General features: G+C 41.7%; 1 protein-coding gene across 4 annotated transcripts in view; it reads left to right on the top strand.

Annotated features, from left to right (window-relative positions):
• LRFN5 (leucine rich repeat and fibronectin type III domain containing 5) overlaps positions 1-14,500 on the top strand; it is a 1,390,562-nt gene that overhangs the window by 540,604 nt on the left and 835,458 nt on the right. For all 4 annotated transcript variants that reach the window (XM_069637473.1, XM_069637475.1, XM_069637476.1 and 1 more), the window contains one exon: positions 9,395-9,502. The gene's annotated coding sequence lies outside the window, so the exon portion shown is untranslated. The remainder of the gene's footprint in view (positions 1-9,394; positions 9,503-14,500) is intronic.

Here is a 14,500-nt window from a genome sequence, read left to right on the forward strand (position 1 = left end):
GCAGCATTCACTTTTTGATATTACTTACTGATCGCAGAGATTCCAGTCCTAGGTTGAGCCTAATCAGGATCATAAGGAGGCTTTGTGGTAACCTCAGAGTGTTTTTCCGAATATAACCCTCCAATCGAGTAAGGTTTTTTTCACTGATGATGTCACTTCCAAGCCATAAAAAAGGCATGTGTGATTTTCAATTTGTAAACATGTATTAGAGGGATTAATAAGTAGGGACCATATTTAATTTATCATTTTTTTCATTTGCATCAAAAAACATTGTAGCCTTGATCCTCAGCCTGGCAAACTTCAGTGTTGACCCTAATGTATTATGTATTGTTAATCCTAAATAGGACAAATACTGCACTTCCATTAATTTGGTGTTGGCTATACACCACATGAAAATCATCTTTTTTCCTAGCTTGGTTAAAGTCATAATTGTTGTTTTATCTGTATTTATCATAATACCACTGATGTTCACTTACTTCAATGTTTCGGCAAACGAGTTATGTAACCCTATCCTTGTACGATTGAGTAAAACTATATCTTCTGCAAAGATTAAAGTATTTACATTGTCAGTCCAGAAATACTAAACACCCCGTGGGCGGAAGGAAATGCATGATTAATTGGTTGGCCGAAGACCAATCGCCTCATTTACAGTGTTAGGAATATATACTCATTAGTTATTACGTAGCTATTAGTTCAACTAGAGTGAGGTCATTTTAAGATGACCAGAATCGCCATTTTGTTTTCTCTCTGCTCTCTCTAACGTTGCCACTTTGCCTCATGTAAAACTGATTTGTTGCTGTAGATATTATTTCGCTTCAATGACCCAAGGATAAGAAGCATGTTGAAACATTACACTGGAAAGCCAGACAGAAATGCCCGATTTCCTCCCTCACATATCCTTGAAGGCAGGGAGCAAGGCATTTTAATCAGTACACGAATGCCAGCGAGTCTCCTGAAAGAATAGCAATGTATGAAACTAGCATTTAAAGAGTTGAATTATGTTCTTCTTTATGCCCCCCCTTTCTGAGCACAGTGAGGCCCCGGAGAGCGGGCTGACCAGTAGAGCGAGAATCGAAACTAAGAGATAGTGAGGCCTGGCATGTGCCAGTCTCCTATGCGCAGCTTGCCCATGAAAACAGAAACGGTTGTGTTCTCGCAAATAAAGACTGATGTCTGTAAAATTGGAGATTGCAACCTGTTACTAAATATGGTGGTCTACGGTGTCATATTTGTCACAATGGTCAATCATCGCCTCTAATTCAAAGGGAAATGAATTGGGGGCGGCATCAAATGTGTCATAATGTGTCATTACTGATTGGAAGGTGCTCTTTTTGTATATATGTAACTGATGTACGTCTCTTACTCTCTTGCATCCCCCGAGGTCTGTTAGACACACGTCGCAGGGCGTGGGACCATTTGGCCAACTGGGACTAATTTTGGATTGCAATAAACCCTAAATTTTGGGAACAGAACCTTGTGTCTGGCGTATCCATTCGTGTGTGGTGATTGTGCCTTGTTTCCACATCCGAGGGTCCCTCAGGGGCCCCTTCAACATGACTGTTACCCAGTTTAGGTGGAAATGAGTGGGCCTTTATTAGTGAATCCACTAGGTCCGACAGGTAACTATTGAAAAGAGTCAGAGCTAAAACACACCATCGTCTTAACCCAATCATGGCCAATATTTTGCTAGAGAGAGCACCATTCAAGTTTAATATAATGTATATTTCAGTGTCATTGTGTAGCAGGATTAATATTTGTATTAGACCCTTTGGAAACCCAATTCCCAAATCGTATTAAATAGCTTTTGTCTGCTAATACAGTTAAAAGCTGCACTTTGGTCTTTAAATCCTGCATATTGCGGCACTTCTCTTTTTTCTGTATCTTCATTGTTAACAGCTTAAGCATAAACCAGTTTATTATTGTCCTCACTCCTTTTTGAAGTCCTGTCTGAAACATATATAACCTATTATTATGTTTTAACCAGTCATTTAGTTCATCTAGTACCAACAAAGACAAAGATGTTGATTGTGCGATCCAGGAGTGCTATTGGGCTGTAGTTATTAGGATAAGAGTGCTCCCCCTTTTTATAGGTTGGTACCAGGTAACTTTTTCAGCAGGAATTAGGTATGCAACACTCAGTGCATATATTCTGAAATAGCTGGTAAAAGAACTCTGCCCAAATTATCATGTTGTCTTTCATAGTTATGCCATTAAGGCCATCAGGACCCATGGAGCATGATTTCTTTCAGTTGCTGTATTTTCTGAATGGTATCCATTGTAGTGAAGTTGACACACCAACTGGGCAAAGCATCATTGTTATAAACGATGATGGGGCTTGATCATTGGTAAACTTATTTTTCTAGAAGTCCAGCCAATGTACACGAGTTTGGTTCTTATTTGTGTAGGCTGATTTTCTAAAGCTTTGCTAATATGCAGAAAAGCTTTTACTGGATGCAAACATATGAAGGCAGCCAAGTGCTGACCATTAGCTTGGAGGTTTGGGGGTGATGGTTATGTGTTCATATTTGAGCTTTACCACTGATCAGGAACAGTGTGTAATGAAAAAAATAATTTTCAGTGGGATAAGGATGGCATGATGGATGCCTGTAATTAGAGTGTTACTCTACTTGTGTGGGAGAACATTAGGTCTCACATTGTTGAGTGAAGTGAATGGGTGGCAAGTATGAATTAATACACAGTTGGTACAAAGTCATCTGAGATTTATTTTGTATGTGCTCTTTGAAAGATCTGCTCCTTGTTGAGAGGTTGGGGGAAAGCCTTTAGGATACATGACAACAATTAATCTAACAGAAAGTGGAAATGTTCTAGCTTTATGAGGAATATTGTAATATTGGAAGCATTCGTTTTAAGGGAAAACTATTGCTATCAATGTTAATAAATTGTCCATGCATGATCCTAGGCAATGTGTATTAGTGGGTGATGACAACATCAGGTAGAGTTTTGTGTTATTGGCATGCTGGTCGAAGGTGATATCTTAGCTGAGGATAAGTTGGTACCTCAAGGGATTCCGTTTACATATGCAGGAAAACTGGGACCTCGGCCAGTCAATTTGCAAGTACTGCTCTGTGTTGGAGAATGATAAAGCAAATCAGCCAAGCATGGCGTTGTTAAAGTCTATGCATGATGATAGGTTTAAACATGTTTTTTAACTAGATTCACATCATGCATGACATGAAAAGACACACAACAACTTAAACAAATATCAAACAGCAGAGTGTATTAATGTTATGTTAAACACATTAACACATTAAATAAACCCAAAATTCCATTGTCAGTTATAGTTACAATAGGATTGCCATGATCCCACGCCACCTAAATGTGTGAGCGTCTACCTTCGTTTTGGCTAAAATATGGATCCAAGAAGCCTCTATCTTAGATCAACTTTGAGAGAAAGCAGCAGGGAGGCAATAAGGCACTGGTGATAGTCATACAAGCAGTTATGCTTTACATTTTCATCATTAAATTGGATTGCACAACCAATACAAGTAAAACTGTGACAGGAGTCAGGAATATTATTTCCACCAATACCGTTCCGTAATCCATTTGTATATATACACAGAGGACAACCATATGAATAATGTCAGTGTTGGGTGTATGATGTATGTGGCATCATTCTTGAATGGCTCCTAACAAGCATGCTATAGTCTGTGGACTAAACTACAGATTGGAGACTGTTTCATAATGTTTGATTTTAAGTTTGACAAGAATCACACTTTGTGGAATGTATTTGAGATGTTGCAAGGCCTTTTGATTGGCAATCTCCAAGGCTGTACTGATCAGAACACATGGGCCACCTTTGTGAGTGATGCTCAATTTATTTTAAACAGCCTGAATGTTGGTTATCTCTCTGCTAAAGTCGGAAACAGGTTGGAAGGCCAGGAAGGTTTAACATCTGATTCATGGAATTATTTGCGCTGAAAAACAGAGATTTGTGTGCCATTCTGCCCACAAATCCCTGTTTAACAAATGGGGATTTGCGGCGAGAATGGTACACAAATCCCTGTTTTTCGGCACAAGAATTCCATGAATCAGCCCCCAAATATTGTCTTTGAATTGCACCACCCCTGCCTTTTCGAAGTCTTTGCTTATAAAAGAATAGTGCTGATGCAATGGAAGTGTGTATGGTTGTTGTGACCCTGCTACCCATTTAGAAAGTGAGGTATTGGACCAATTTTAGGACACTGTTGGATATGCCTGCTATAAAAGAAGGTTTTATGAGATGTGTTGCATTGGATGATGAACTGACCATCTCATCCTCATCATGTGATTTTTTGGTGGATGTGTTAAAGGGAGTCAACAGACATTTTTTAGAGGGTTTGCATTTTAGGGTGTTGCAGGAGGTATTCAGTGTCTGAGTCAGTTTTACAGTTGTGCAGATTTTTTTTTATTATTATTTTTTTTATTTGTGTTTAATAACCAAAAAAGGTTTTTACAAAAGAAGTTCAGGCTTCCATTAAAAATACTAGTTCGATACTTGGGACACCACTTTCGGTCGAGAAGGGGCCGTTTGGCTAAGGACCGACTCCTACAGGCATGGAGTTCATGGTGGTATCTGAGAAGTTGGCTCTCTTGAGTGCCACTATTAGGAATTTGGCTGCCATCCGAGACCATTTTGCAGAGTCGGCTGTCATTAGTCGAAACCAGCAGGTTTCTTCATCCAAAACAGAAGGGTCTGAAGTAAGTGGTGCCAGGTATGATTATCTTTCAACTGTTAATGCTGGGCAAGACATAAGAAGATGTCCAATAGTTGTGCAGATTTTGTAAATTGTGTTTATCGTGTTGCAAAAGAAGTGCCTTGCATTGAAGCAGTTGTCTAAATAGGAATGGGTTGCTTGTTGGTGTAAGTGTACATCCGCAATGCTTAACTGATTAAAAATGAATGCTTTCATTGTGAGCCTCTAAGATGATTTGTATCCTCCTCAAAATTGTTGTAATTTGACAAATAGTGTATAAAACGAAAGAAGAAATATTTGTCACACCTGATCTTTCAGAAAAGACTAGAGGTTTCACACCCTCACTTTGGAACAGTGAGAGCATTACATCGTTTTAAACATGGGTTCTAATAAGAATACCTTACTTTTCATTACATTCAAATGAATGTCTTGACAAAGAAAAAGTGTATTAATTAAACATGGACATGTATTTAGTGTTCAGTTTGTTTTTTAATCATAGTTAACACAAGTGGTCATTAGTTTAGATGTCTCAAATTAATTTACCAGTATTCACGACCCAATGATTATCTTATATGATATGAAAGTTCGTGATCTAATGCATATCACATATCTAAAGAGCAAACCCTAGCCATATTGAAAAATGTTTAAAAAAATGTTTTGGGAGGTTGTGTTCTGAATGGTAATCATTCAACACCTGCAGTATCTTACTGTTACATCAGTGGTCTTACAATTATCTTGAGTAAGGATGTGGTGTATTCAATTCACACAAAAGTGAATCTGGACATTTTTGTTTTAAATCTAAGGTGCTGGCAAATTGTGATTTACCCGTTTCCCAATAAAATGTTATGTTTCCAAAATAAAATCAATTTGTGGACAAGGGTTTTGCCTCAGCTTTTTAGCTATATTGCTGTTACTCAAGTGGATCCCACTTCCTGGCATGATAGCTCTTAGTCCCTGTGTACAAGAAAGGTGATCAAACAGATCCTCGTAATTATTGCCTTCTGGCCATGCTGGATGACTCGTCCAAGGTATTTGCACGGATCCTATTGGAAGAGCTGACTGCGTGGGCAGAAGAGAATAACATCATATCATGGAATCAGACTGGCTTTAGGAAGGGATAGTCTACTTTGGTTAACATCTTAGCACTCTCCACTACGGTCAAACAGGCGTGGCTGATCCGCAAACGTCCGATATATGCAGGGTTTGTGGACTATAGTGCTGCCTTTCCCACAGTAGATCGAGCCAGGTTGTGGGTGAAGCTGGAGGGCTGGGGGATTCCATCGGGTCTACTGAGGATGTTTGTATTTCTTCATACCAATACAAGTGTTAAAATAAGGCTTGAGGGAGAGGGTGGGACCACTGCCTGGATTCCAATCGAAGTGGGTCTGAAGCAGGATTCTCTTCTGGCCCGGTCCTTTTTAATCTCTATCTTTCTGACATGGGCATCGCATTGATAAACCCTAGAGCCCTCCCGCCGAAGCTAGGCAACAGGGTTGTATTATGGATGGGTTATCCGGAGAACATTGACGTCCTGGACCTGATGCCTGGTGGCCTTCAATGTTCCCTGGAGAACCTCAACTCATACTCGGTTCTGAATTCTCTAAAGGTTAACATCAACAAAATTAAGATTGTGGTTTTTGAACCATCTCACAGACCTGCAGTTAGAGTGGGGTGGAATATGAATGGTGTGGCAAGCAAGGTTGTGTCCCAATATGTTTACTTGAGTGTTGTTTCTGAAGCAAGCCCTAAAGGTTGTTCTCTGCCAAATGTTGTGCCAATATTGTGTTATTGAGCCAAGATTTGGGGCTCGGGCATTGTGGAACTGATTGCAAAGCTTGAGATTAGCCTTACTAAATGTTCGTTGAGACTCCCCTCCTTTGCTCCAGCAGAGATGATCGCTTTGGAATTTGATCTCATCATTACCCCCAAACGCATTGTGCTCCGAAGCCTGATGCTGTTTTAGACACTCGCACATTCTCAGGCTAATACCTTGATGGGGATTCTGTTTAATGCCTTTGTCTCTAAAGCTGGTTACATGAAGAAGTCAACCCTGGGTAAGATATGGTGCATGGTTGATCAACGGGTTAGGAGCCATTGGGATTGTATGCAAATGTTAAATGCTCTACAAATTAAAACCGCAATGCGATTGAAACTGGTCTCTCTCAAATGAGGGCAAATGGTTGTTACTCTGACTGCTAAATCTACTGCAGCAGTTTTTTTGTCCATACATACTTGAAAGACAAATAGCCCCAACTTATATCTGCCATTTGTGGGGAATTCCATTGTGTGGGACTATCTTTGCATTAAATTCAATGTAGTACACACCTTTGAAGTTGTTGGCCGATGGTCCAAAATTCTGAGGGGGTACAGATCTTACTGGCTCTGTGGTAATGGTGAGGTGGAAACTGTACAACATCTTTTGACTAATTGTAACGGACTGGTTATGTTGCGTAGAAGGGCCATTATGGCATCAGGTTTGGATTCCAACTACACCCCTGATGCCCTATGGGGACTCTTTATGTCTGGCTCTCACTATGCTCTGAAGAGATGTATATGCCATATTTCGAATTTTAACAGATTGACTGTGTTGATTCCATTTATTTTCCTTTTTGGGTGAAGGAGGATTTGATTTATTTAGAGGAATTTTAATTCTGTTTTATGATGCCTGTGTGAAAAGATATTTGTTTAACTGTATGACACACACATGAAAAGAAAAAGAAAATCTATTTGTGAGAAACAACGTTTTTTACAAATATCTTTGTTTGAAAACCACATTTAAATAAAATGTATTTCATAAATAAAGCATATACAGCTCTGCATAGATCTCAACAATCACTCATGATCATTTGGTTTGTTCTCTGACTTTCTCCCTCTTTGCGCTGTCATACTTAACTTTACCCCATTTTACTTATAATCCCAAAGACCACAATCTGGTTTAAACTCAAGCTGGGGTCACAGTTTCGGCTCCAAATGGACAAGATCTAGGTGCTTTGAGGCCACTCTGATGGTAATGCGTACATTATAAAAGCCAGCTAACATAACATAATAGTTCATAGAGCATACAATATCATTTTTCTGCAATTACTCACTTAATTTTACTCACATTGACTTAGAAGTATAAATCCTCATGGATTCAACCCTTAGACTCCCCACTGTCTAGTTTGAAGATGTCACTCTCTTTTGTATTCCATTAACCTCTCACAGCACATATGATGGCTTAGTGTTTACCATAGGTCAAGAAACTGTGCTGGAAACGGAATAGAAGGAGCTGTGTGTTCGTTGGCACATCAATTGGTTAAACTCAGCTGAAAATGGCCTCCTGACTTGTACAAAAAGATTTCAGAAGGAAGAAAAGAGGAGAAGAGTTCTTACTGAAGCTTCCAGCATCACTAGAAATGCATCCCTTCTTGTTTTCAAATAGCTCTTCTCTGGATGTAGAGAGGGCAAGACTGAGTAAGAGAAAGTGAAGAATGAGGAAGCTATTTTTGTCTGTGTCTGACAATCTCTAATTAACACTTGAACATGCGCATGCATGTACGTGCACACAGAGAAACACAGACACACACATGCACCACACATTCGAGTGTTTGGGAGCACTCCTATCCTCTGCCCCAAAGATAGCAAATAGGTGCTTCAGTGTTCAAAGTATTGGAACGATGTTGATAATAATAATAATTGAACGATTTTCTGCTGCACTTCATGCTGTATTCATCCAACCTATAAACAATGATAGGTGTTATTGTCACTCAGTTTAATAAGGCAAATCATATTCTGAATTTGCATAGCATTCATTACCTCCAATGCGCCTGGAAATCCTCCACACAGCGCCTTGGATTTCAGAAATGTTGGGGAAAACTTGGGAAGAGTAATGGTGGACATGTCCAAACATGTTGAACGATTATAACGCCAAATGTAACTAGGTTATACGATGCCTTCGTGTCGGTGTCAATTGATATTCGTTGACTCACTAATCTATTAAAAAAGATCTTGCTGTTCACCTCCAGCAAAGAAAACATCAGTCAATTCATAATCTGATAGCTACCTAGTTCTGCATTTTACAAGACGCACGTTGCAAAACATTCGTTTTGATGTCCGCACTGCTAAGACATACTGCCACGAAATGGATCCGGATGTTTTAAAATGGATGCCATTTCTGCTCCTTGGCAGCTCGAGGGGGAAGAGGGAGAGAGCGAGAGAGAGAGAGAGAGAGAGAGAAAGCGCGAGAGAGCTAGAGGAAAAGAGAGATGAAAGCAGTAGCTCTCCAATATGCTCACGCTGTACCGGCATTACTCAAACTGAGCTATTTGAAGCACAGGATCAAAAATGCATCCGTGGACAAATATTGCCTTTATCTATTCAATATTGATTTTAAATTGATTGCTGTGTGTGCTGAATACAAAGCGGAGTTCAATTATTAAGGCATAAGTTCAAGGTGAATAATAACGCCCAACCCTTAGCACGGAATTCTATTTTAAGTGGAATGCTGTGTTTAACTCTTTCCAGTCAAGTGGAACTCTGAGTAGAATGTGCTCGCGCGTTGAATGCAGCCTCCGACGGATTGTATATTGCCTGGTTGTCTCGTTAGGCATCTGCTTTGTTAACGTCGCCGTTTCTTTCCAGAGGGAGGAAATGAACACGTTAAACATGTATTATTGATTCTTTATTCAGTGACATTAATTGGCTGTTTATTTTACCCACAGATTGTTTGCATCCATCTGATTTGCTGCTCCTTATGTCACAGCCCGGGGAAACATACTAATATATACCAGTGGCCATGTGAACACCAATGAGATGGTTTCCTAAGCAAGGTAACCACGCGAAAGCGACCCGCATATTCCATTTCTTTACCCTTTTAAACGTATGCATTGTTGAAATAACATGTTTCACAGCATTGGCGTGTATCTGCATAACTATAGGTTTGAACTTGCACCCGTTGCATAACTGCAATGCTTTTGCATGTTTTCACTATTTTGCTTCAACACACCAACAACCCTATGTTTTAGCATGAGTGCCACAGCATCCTACACGGAGGTAATGCAACCATTCATTTCTAATCAAGCGCAATTCGTTCTTTTTCATACATTTTATTCTTAAAGAAATTATCCGGGATTGATAAGCATGGAATATTTAAGTGTGGTTGTGCAATACATCCCCACAATAATGTGCAGACAAATGTAATAATATATCTGTGATGGAGGATTTTATTAGGTGTCATCTATTGCAGATAAACTGTTCTCCTCTTGCTATGAGCAGATTCACACACAAGACATACAGATCTAAACTACTATGTTAAAAATGTCACAGGCCGTTGCGTTACTTAATTTAGGAATAATTGACAGAAAATTACCATTTTGATTTGCGAAAACAGATCAACAGGCACAATTAAATGTATTAGGTTATGCAATATATATTGAGTAAAAAATTCAAGCTAGAAATTTAAACTGAAGGATAACATGAAGAGTCACGGGATTGCTTTCATTGAGGTTATTGAAACTTTACTATTCATAATCCGTATTCGCACCTGTGAAAGGCAGATTGACCAATCACAGGCCGCCTTTCCTATGTGCGATTGTGCCTTCACCACCGACTGCGGTTGAAAAAAAAAAGTCAACAAAAATGCCTGACGCCATAAAAGTAGGAAAGGCACTACCTCCCTTTTCGGATGACGGTGGCCATTTTTTTAACATGTTTTCTATGGCCTATGGCCACCGTCATCCGAAAAGAGACCCAGTCCCTTTTCTATTTTAATGGCAGCAGCCATTTTTTCAAATTTTTCTTTAATTCCGACAGGAGATGTGCTTGCGCTGAGCTCATCTCCCGTTGGAATAAAAATAAACGTAAACTATCCACACTCTGGGAAATCCCGGGGTGCGAATAGCTTTCACGCTGCCGACGTTTAATGGCCCACAGCCCGAGCGGAGGTCATCATGAAACTTGAGCTGGCGGGTCATTTAACGCCATGTCCTCCCCTGCGGCGGGGCATGAAAGTTATATTAGCACCCTGGTTGGCTTTTTAAGCCAATCAAAATGCTCGGAGCTCGGGCTGCATTCACCAAGGACAGCCTGTGCACTGAGCAACCAGCGCCCCTTGCCTTCCCAGCACCACCAGCCTCCACCTCGTAGCACCCGCGTAGTTTGCTACACAGGTGCTAAGAGTCTTTCCCGTCCCCAAAAATAAATAATCATAACTTTGTGGAGCGGACTAGCTTCACGCAGCCTTGTCTTCCCGGCAGTTCCTCGTCAATGTTTGTGACATCAGTCATGAGCATTGAAAAGAGACTAGCCTGGATGACAGCACTGTGGCATCGGGCCACTCTGCAACGGCAAGTTTCTTTATTTTTTAAGGCAAAAGCAACAAAACATTAGCACCCGAGTAGGGATCTACGGGCCGACCCTGTAGGTAATGGCACAGCCACCCTTGTTAAGGGATGTGCGACTTATACATCGGACCTGCTTGTCCATAGCTGTAGCCGTAGGTACTCATTAATTTACGCAATGTTAAGTCTGACACTTGTCCTGTATCTGATCAGTTATACCTGTCCATGTTCCACGAATGGCAAATGTCTATACTGCTTCACTTACTGTACTCACATTGTATTCACCTGTATCCACGAATGGAAAATGCCTGTACTGTTTCATTTATTGTACTACACAATGTATTCACATGTATGCACTAGCCTGTGACAGGCACTGTAACAAAGCTTTGAGAATCCTTGTACTGCTGTGCTCAGCTGCCCAAGGGCTTGGTGCGCATTATCAAATTAATAAACAAACCAACAAAACAAACAAATCCTCACTGTGCTCAGGCCCTTAACTTGGGTGGCGGGTTATTACCTACATGGTTGGCCCACCACCTTGGGGCATATTGTGTCATTTATCAGCATCTCATGTGTGTATGTATAATGTAATTTAAAGTCATCTTGTGTAGCACACCTCTGCCAAGTTTCCTGCCTTGTTGTTTGTGGTTCTGCAAAACAAGGGAGGCTGGGAGTAAGTGGAGCAGAAGGAGATCCAGTTGTGAAATGTGTGGTGATGATGACTGCAGGTTGGAAGAACCCGAGTCCTGAGTGCCTATATGGTTCTATGTGGTAGCATAGGGGTACAAGATCTATTAGGTGATATCACTGAGGTGTCAAGAAAGCTGCTATTGTGAAGTGTTGGAGTGGATATGTGTCAGAGCTGAAGATGTAGCATGACTTAATATCAGTTCCAAACCACCACACCAATGCATAACGCTATAGTGAGTGTGAGGTCCTGTGCAGGACAAGGAGACTACCAGATTGAAAGGTGAGTCAGTTAGTTGGGGAAGATAGGGTGATGTGGGCCTCTCGCAAAGACCTGTTGTTATAATTTAGGGATAGTTGGAAATGATTCCACTGTGTTCTGATGTTGGGCTGAACACTGAAGTTCTGATGTGTTCTTATATGTGGGAATGAGGTATAGAGATACTCAGCCTCCTACTCTGCTGATACCCTGCCCATTGAACCTTAGCAATGAGAGACTAGGATCACGTTTCCCTAACCGCAATACCATTGCTAAGTCCTCAAGACAGTCTCCCACAATCAAGAACACTCCCATTCATCCTAAGCCTACCGGGGCTACAATGCCTAACAAAAATGGCAACTTACAGTTTCCCCCCTAAAAGGCGCTCTCATCAACGCACGCTTGCTCGTCGCGCAAGCACTAGACATATCTGACTTAATTTCCACCAATGGCCTTGAATTCCTCGCCATCACCGAAACCTGGCTGCATCTTGCAGCTGGCCTGGCCGGGCACTAGCTCTGGCTCTCCCAGAGGGATTCACCATCATCAGGTCTGACCGAGACACTGGCAAAGGAGGAGGTGTAGCTTTCATATCCAAGGCTCATCTGGGCTTCAGAGCTGCTCCCCCTGTCTCCTTCTAGTCAGCTGAACTATTGTCAGTCAAAGTCCCTATCTCTGCAACCCAAACGCTCCTACTCCATCTATTATACCGTCCCCATTGGCCCCATCGAGGAAGATATCACTGAACTACTCACACATAATACTAAGCCAGGCTCCCAAATCATTCTGCTTGGTGATTTCAACCTTGCGCTGAATGACCCTAACGACACCAATGCTATTCTACTAGAAAACGCCATCTCCAGATTGGGCTTTAAACACCATATCACGGGGCCTACGCATAATAAAGGCAGAACTCTGGACTGGTTAGCAGATCTTAATTGCCTAACCGCTATCCTCTAGAATGAACCTACTGCTGGTCAGATCATCATTGTTTTTCCTTCTCCATCCAACTGTCCCTGCCCTCCATCTCCAGCCCAAACATCGCCGCTCAAATGCTAACCAGAAATAACCGGAATATTACCCTACAGAACTTACATCCGTTACTCCACCCCATCCTCAACCCTCCCAACTTCAAGGACCTAGACTTGGACAAACTGGTCGACCTTTCCAATGAAACCTTAGAAACTGCTGTAAATCATGTTGCCCCATCAAACTACAAAAAACTAAACCAATAGCTCACCTTAATAAATGGTTTACTGCTGACCTAAAAACCCTCTGCAATGCCAAGAGAACTGCAGAAACCTTGTGGAGGAAATCACCCATTATGGTTAACAAATCCAACTTCACCTCGGCTGCTACTGCTTACAAATTTGCCATCCTCAAAACCAAAAAGGAGACTTATGACAACAGATTCCTAAATGCCAAATCTGGCAGTAAGGAACTCTTCACCATCTTGAGAGAACTAAAGTCCCCAGCGCCACCCACCATCTGAAGCCTGTGTCAAGAACAGTGTGGAGCGCCAACATACAGAAGGCCCTCTGCCACAAGACCTCAATGCTTCAAGCCAAAATTGAGAAAAAAAAACTAATCTGCCGAATAGTTCCAACACTAACACCCCACTAGATCCGCACCCTCCCCACCTGCCCTCCATTATTCTTCTCCCCAGTCACACCAAAGGAAGTGGAAAACATTATCCACAGCCTAAAACCATCTAGGTGCCATGGTGATATCTGCCCTGCCCCCGTCATCAAGGAAGGCGCAAAAGACTGTCGGGGGGAAATTCTGCCGGGGTCGGCCGGGGTGTCCGCAGACCTCCGGGCCGGGAGGCCCCAACTCCTCCCGTATATCCCAAAAGAGATAGAGTATGAGACACACGCAAGAAGCAAGGTGACTCTGCTGTTTATTAGACAAAACGGCAGGGATGGGTCAAGGAGCGTATGCGTCCGTCCTGACACACACACAATCGTGGGGCTCGCAGGCCCTTTTTACCTTAGTATGATGCGCTACTTGCGTCACCTTACAAAGTTTAGCAAAAAACCTAGTTCCACTCTGGATTGGTTACTCGAGTGGTAGGGTTAGTATAGCATACATATAGAGAACGATGTTAGTGGTTAAGGGTTAGTCAGGTGATATACTTGGGCTGTCCCTTCAATGGGATACATGAAAATTGTTACATGAAGACCTCTGAGGATTGGTCAATGTTAATGGCGTCAGTGATAAGAGCCCCATGTTCTGATTGGTCCGCTCGCGAGCCCCCCAATCTGAGACTATCGCTGTTCTCAGCTCGCGGTGCACCTGTCATTTGCAACAATGTTTTACTGTGGGTAGGTGTAAACAATGTGAGGATTTATTCATATGTTGGGAGGTCGACTACTCCCACTGCTGCAGATGTCCAATGAGTCTTTTAATTGTATCCGTCTGTGTCTTAAAACGTGGGATTCAGGCGTCTCCTTCCTCCTGGGTTTGGCATCCTGTCAGGTTTGGCTTTGTCACTTGAGGTGGGACCGTGTTTGAGGCAAAATTTAGCACAATTAATATTGTTT

This window comes from Ambystoma mexicanum, chromosome 14, assembly GCF_040938575.1.
Source record: "Ambystoma mexicanum isolate Mex_15411 chromosome 14, UKY_AmexF1_1, whole genome shotgun sequence".
Classification (NCBI taxonomy): domain Eukaryota; kingdom Metazoa; phylum Chordata; class Amphibia; order Caudata; family Ambystomatidae; genus Ambystoma; species Ambystoma mexicanum.